The following is a 6,000-nucleotide window of genomic DNA, read 5'->3' on the forward strand; positions in this document are numbered from 1 at the left end:
ACTTGTGCGTCGTGTCCAGCAATCTAAGCTTATCTGGTGGGAGATGATCCAAAGGAGCCTGATTTAATAGACAGTAGAACAGCCAGAAAGGATGGGACATCCAAAGGAGACCATTTGCTTAGTTTGGCAGCACACACTGACTTAGTTGCCAAATGATAAGCCTCCGCTAAAGGTGCATCATTGGCTTCCTTGTTAAAGCTGACCGCTATCTGCAGTGAATTCTTAGCCAACTGTAGGTGGATATATTCCACTTTGTGAGTGAAATACAAAGCAAATTCATCACTTTGGCATTGTGAAAGAGGGGGTGTTGGCGAGATGTTACTAGCATCCGTTAGATCTTTCACCACTTTTAAAAAGTGTCTTCTGACAATACTGAGCCTTAGTTATTTTTCCTTTATAGTAATTAGAACGAGCTAACTTGCAGGAGGCATGCTAAGCTTTTAATGATTCTGTGTTTTCAGATTTAGCATCTGCAGCATATGACTTCCTCCAGCTTTTTTCAAAAGCTTTGCAATGTTTCTTTTGAGATCGAAGTAAATCTGTGAACCAAGGGACAAGAGGATGAATTCTGCCCATGCAGTTCGTGGGCACTGGGAGTGTGGTATCAATAGCCTCATCTAACCACTGATGATTCAGAGCTTAATCTAAGTCAAGCTGTTGTGAAAGAGTAGGCTTAGTACTGAGTAGCTACTCATTTAATGTTGTGTGGTTAAGTGAGGGGCCAATAGGTCAGGTAGAGAAGTGCACCACTTCCTAAGATAGAGCAGCGCCCCAGAAAGTGTACATTTTGGGGTGATGGAGAGTGTGAATGTCAGATCTTCACAGTCAGGATTCTGAAGTTGGTCAATTTGTCATTTATAATCCTTTTTAAATTTGATAGCAATCCCCTGCCCATTTTATCTTGTCTAACTATTCTATCCAGAGAAAAATTAGCTGTCAAGACCGCAATACTATCCAGCAACAAGCCTGCATGTAACCAGGTCTCAGTGAGAAACAATGCATCAGGGTTATGATCGCAGAGAAAATTAAAAGTGTTGCTGGTGTTTGGGGAGTAAACAACAATTCAGGCTAAAAAAGTGAAAAGTTTAAGTGGAGATGCACCCAGCATAAGGCCTCACATCGTGAAGGCCATCATGTCCCGTAATAAATGAATGTTTAGGAAGTGGGTGCTGAGCCACATGATCATCCCCCAAATTATCGTGAGTAGAGCAAACAAGATTGCAGCAGTTGCAGGTCAATAATGCTGCCCCTGGGAACGATGACCTGACAGCTCATGATAACAGACGACCGCAATGAATACAGAAACACTGCAGTATAAGACTTTACCTTAGACCTTATCTCTGGTTGGAAGGTACCAGGGTTCCTGGCCCTGGTTGGATGCAGACAGACTTGCCTTTGGAGCGACTTCAGCGCACAAGCGGCACACAACGCTGCACGTGTCTGACCAGCCATTGAATTTAAAGTTCTTCCTGGCAACAACTGGCCCACAAACTGAACTGGAAGTGCCAGATAAGAATGCTCTGCCTCCCTCCCCACAAACGACACAAAAGCCGTGGCGGACCGAGGAAGGAGCACTAACTGGCAAGGTTAAGTATTACGAAAGTTAAGACTAAGTCACACGTTAAAAAGATTAAAAAGTCACAGTGCAAGTGCACAATAAATCTTAGGCAATCGCTCAGGCATGGTAGATACGTACGTAGAGGTATGGACTGGCTTCGGGCCCCAGACCTTCAGTGCTCGGACTAGTTTAAAGAAAGATCATTCTACGGTATTTGCTTAGGTTGGAAGGCATCTCTAAAGACCAGCTTAGATCGCAATCACACGTGACCCTACTAAATGTGTATGATGTATTGGCTATCCCACTAGATCAGTCAATCAATACATTTGTAAAGCACGCTACTTACCCGTGAGAGTCTCAAGGCGCTGGGGGGGGGGGAGAGGGGGAGAAGGGGGTGCAGCTACTGCTCGAATACCCAGGTCTTGAGAAGCCTCCTGAAAGTTAGTAGGTGATGGGTCTGCTGTAGGAGGATGGGGAGAGTGTTCCAGGTCTTGGCGGCGAGGTGGGAGAATGACCTGCCGCCGGTGGTCGCTCTTCCGATGCGGGGGACGGTGGCAAGGGTGAGGTCGGCGGAGCGGGTGGGTGAGGAGCTTGAAGGTGATCCTCTTGTTGAAGGGAAGCCAGTGCAGGTCTCTCAGGTGTGGTGTGATGTGGCTGTGGCGCAAGATGTCGAGGATCAGGCGTGCAGAAGCGTTCTGTATGCGTTGTAGTCATTTCAGGAGTTTGGCCAAGGCTCCTGCATAGGGGGCGTTTCCATAGTCCAGCCTGCTGCTGACGAGGGCCTGGGTGACCGTTCTTGCTTCGGTGGGGATCCATCTAGATCTTGCTGAGCATGCGGAGGGAGGTGTTGAAGCAGGAGGACGAGATGGCATTGACTTGCTTGGTCATGGAGAGTGTTGAGTCAAGGATAAACCCCAGGTTGCGTGCGTGGTCGATGGGCGTTGATGCTGCTCCCAGTGTGTACAGCCACCAGGAGTTATCCCAGGCTGAAGGGGGTGGAGAGGGAGGTGGAAGGGGGGGGGGGGGCAAGGATGAGGACCTCTGACTTGTCCGAGTTCAGCTTCAGACGGCTGTTCTTCATCCACTCGGCGACAGCTTTCATTCCTTCATGGAGGTTTGTTTTGGTGGTGAGGGTTCCTTGGTGAGGGAGAGGATCAGCTGGGTGTTGTCGGCATAGGAGAGGATGTTGAGGTTGTGTAGTCGGGCGACGTGGGCGAGCGGCGCCATGTAGATGTTGAACAATGTCGGGCTGGGGGATGATCCTTGGGGTACGCTGCAGGTGATCGCTGAGGCTTCAGAACGGAAAGGGGGGGGGCGGACGCTCTGGGTTCTGCTGGAGAGGAAGGAGGTGGTCCATTCCAGAGCCTTGTCTCGGATCCCTGCGTTGGGGAGGTGTGTGCGTATAGTGAGGTGGCAGACAGTGTCGAAGGTGGCTGATAGTTCCAGGAGGATGAGGGCCGTGGTTTCTCCGTTATCCAGCACGGCCCTGATGTCATCGGTGGCGGCGATGAGGCCGTTTCGGTGCTCTGGTTGCTGCAGAACCCAGACTGGGATGGGTCCAGGATGTTGTTCTCTTCGAGGTAGCGGGTCAGCTGTCTGTTGACGGTCTTCTCAATAACCTTCGCCGGGAACAGGAGCATGGAGATGGGCCGGAGGTTCTTGAGGTCCCTCGGATCCGCCTTGGATATCTTCAGTAAGGTGTTGCGCTCAGCGTTCTTCCAGCTCTCCGGGATGGTTGCGACTCGAAGGAGATGTTGATGGCCTTGCGGAGATGGGGTGCGATGGTGGTGCTTGCTTTGTTGAACATGTGGTGTGGGCATGAGTCTCACGGACAGCTGGAGTGGATGGTGTTCATGATTTTGATGGTGTAATCGTCATTTATGTTGGTCCAGGTGAGCAGGGGATCGATGTGGGTGGTGGGCGCGGAGTCTGAGATGTCGGTGGTTGTCGGGGTGGTCAGGTTGTTAAAGCTGTCGTGGATGTCTGCGATCTTGCGATGGAAGAAGGTGGCAAGGGAGTCGCACAGGTCTTGCGATGGTGGGATGTCGTTGGTGTTGGAGCTGGGGTTGGAGAGTTCTGTCACGATGTTGAAGAGCTCTTTGCTGTTGTGCGCGTTGTTGTCAAGTCGGTCCTTGAATGAGGCCCTTTAAGCAGATCTGATGAGGTGATGGTGTCTGCTGATGGCGTTCTTGTGGGCTGTGTGGCTGTCTGGTGTATGTTCGCGGAGTCATTTCTTCTCTAGTGTACGGCAGGTTTGCTTGGAGGCCTGGAGGTCTGCGGTGAACAAGCTGGCTTTCTTGTTAGTGTGTCTGTTGGAGGGTTTCTTGATCGGGGCGTTGCCACATATTGTGGACATCCAACAACAGAAAAAATATCAAACAACAGAAAAAAATGTTTGTATGAAATGAGGACTACTACTGAGCCCTTCAGGGGCTCACATGCGCATCTGTGAGATGGCTTCCTGCTTCAAGTGTTAAACATTTGGTGAAAACTAGCAACTCACTGCTCCTGTTCCCAAACTCCTCAGCTCAGGGGCGGCTCTCTCCGCCCCATCTTGATTCAGTTGTGAGGTATTGCAACCTGTGAGTTGTAATAACCTGCTACCTACGACATTTACAGGCTACAATACTGCACCACGAGGTGCGTTTTGAAAAACAGCTGTGACGATGTCTATGCACTGTTAAGTACTACGATTAAACAGAGGATGGGGGGTGCTGCTGACATGGGGATGACATCAGCCGAAGGGTGGAGCATCAGGATTGAATGAAGCTCTGTTGCTGCTGCAGCGACCGGCTGAGTATGATTGATGTGTTTATTGTGGACGAGTGATTTCTGAACTCTAATCTCTGCTTCTCTCTCTTGCAGCTGCGGTGACCCTGGATCCGGACACTGCTCATCGGAGCCTCATCCTGTCAGAGGACAGAAGGAGCGTGAGGCACGGAGACCAAGCACAGGGTCGCCCCTACACGCCCCAGAGGTTCGACCGTGTCGTCGCTGTCCTGGGGAGAGAGAGGCTGAGCTCAGGGAGGCATTACTGGGAGGTGGAGGTGGGGGACAAGACGGGCTGGACCCTGGGGGTGTGTGACGAGGCTGTGAACAGGAAGGGGGAGATCACACTAACACCTGAGGATGGATACTGGACAGTGTGGCTCAGAGATGGTGAATACAAAGCTCTCACCTCCACTCCCACCTGCCTGACCCCCCGTGCGCCCCCCAGGGCTGTGAGTCTATTTCTGGACTATGAGGCGGGCAGACTCTCGGTGTACAATGTGGATGACCGGTCTCTGCTCTTTACCTTCTCAGGGGCCTCATTCCCCCCCACCCTGCGGCCCTACTTTAATCCCTACCTCAACGAGGGAGGGAGGAATGCGGGGGCGCTGCTGGTCCTGCCGGTGACAGAAGAGTGAGAGCAGCTCTCAGCAGGGGGGATTGAACTTGTATAATGGCGCTCACTAGGACTCACAGTGTGCAGTCAGCACATTAATATCCAGTGCCCTAATCACCCCTCCCCCAACATATTGTTTCTATGCATTCTTTTAAGCTGATGCAGTCTCATTGGTACAGCAGGGTAGTTTATATGCTTCCCTATGCACTCTAGTCATACACTAAAGAGGAAACCAGCAAATAATGTGTTTCAGAAGCCTGCGGCGCAGTGCTGGTGTATCTCCTTTGTACTGGAGTGTTGCTGATCACTGGCCAGTAAGTGCAGAGTATGGCTTCTTGTTGACACCCCCCACCTGCCCCTGAAATACAGCTCTGTACCTGGTCATGGACACTGCTGGGAAAGAGGATGATGCCACACTTTTCAGGGTCTCCTTCAGTGAAGCCCTCCCTCCATATTCCTCTCCAGTATCAGGGAGCGCTGAAAAATAAAATGTTAACCCTATCATGTCTGTCTTTGTGATTTGGCAATTGTCTTGATACTGACCGGAACATCCCAGTAAAATGGAACCAGTTGTGTCTTTGTTTCCTAGTAGTATATAGTGATACCTTCACTTCAACTCTGGCCTTAAATTTGACAGCTCCGGCCAGGAATCCTGGCCTTAAAAAGTGATGGGTCTAGTCTTAATTATGACAGGCCTAGTCTTAAACTCCTGGCCGGAAATTTGACAGCTCTGGCTGGAAACCCTGGCCTTAAATTTAACAGGGCCTGGGCGCAGGCTGTTGGCCTTGAACAGGCCTGGCCTTAAAAGGGGGGTGACATGTAGGGATATTCCCAAGAAGTAACAGGCTGCAAAACATGTGGTAATTGTGTACATGTTTTAAAAGTGCATATGAAAGTGCGTGCAGGCTGGAAATGTCTGTGCATGTTTAAAACTGGGTGTTGCAGACAGCTGCAGGCTGAACAGCTGCTGAACAGGCCTGAGTCCCCAACCCTGTGTGTTGGGAGATGTTTTTTTATGTTTGAAAAAAAAAAAGGGGAGCTTTTAAATTGTAGCTGT

The 6,000-nt window shown here is 50.4% G+C and overlaps 1 pseudogene across 1 annotated transcript in view; it reads left to right on the top strand.

Annotated features, from left to right (window-relative positions):
* The window catches only part of LOC144752853 (E3 ubiquitin-protein ligase TRIM39-like), a 375,734-nt pseudogene extending 370,231 nt beyond the window's left edge, over positions 1–5,503 (top strand). Inside the window, exon 11 of the transcript XR_013594127.1 lies at positions 4,424–5,503. The product of XR_013594127.1 is annotated as an E3 ubiquitin-protein ligase TRIM39-like (transcript). The remainder of the gene's footprint in view (positions 1–4,423) is intronic.
* Positions 5,504–6,000: the final 497 nt, after the last annotated feature.

The sequence above is a fragment of the Lissotriton helveticus genome, chromosome 5_1 (assembly GCF_964261635.1).
Source record: "Lissotriton helveticus chromosome 5_1, aLisHel1.1, whole genome shotgun sequence".
NCBI classification, from domain to species: domain Eukaryota; kingdom Metazoa; phylum Chordata; class Amphibia; order Caudata; family Salamandridae; genus Lissotriton; species Lissotriton helveticus.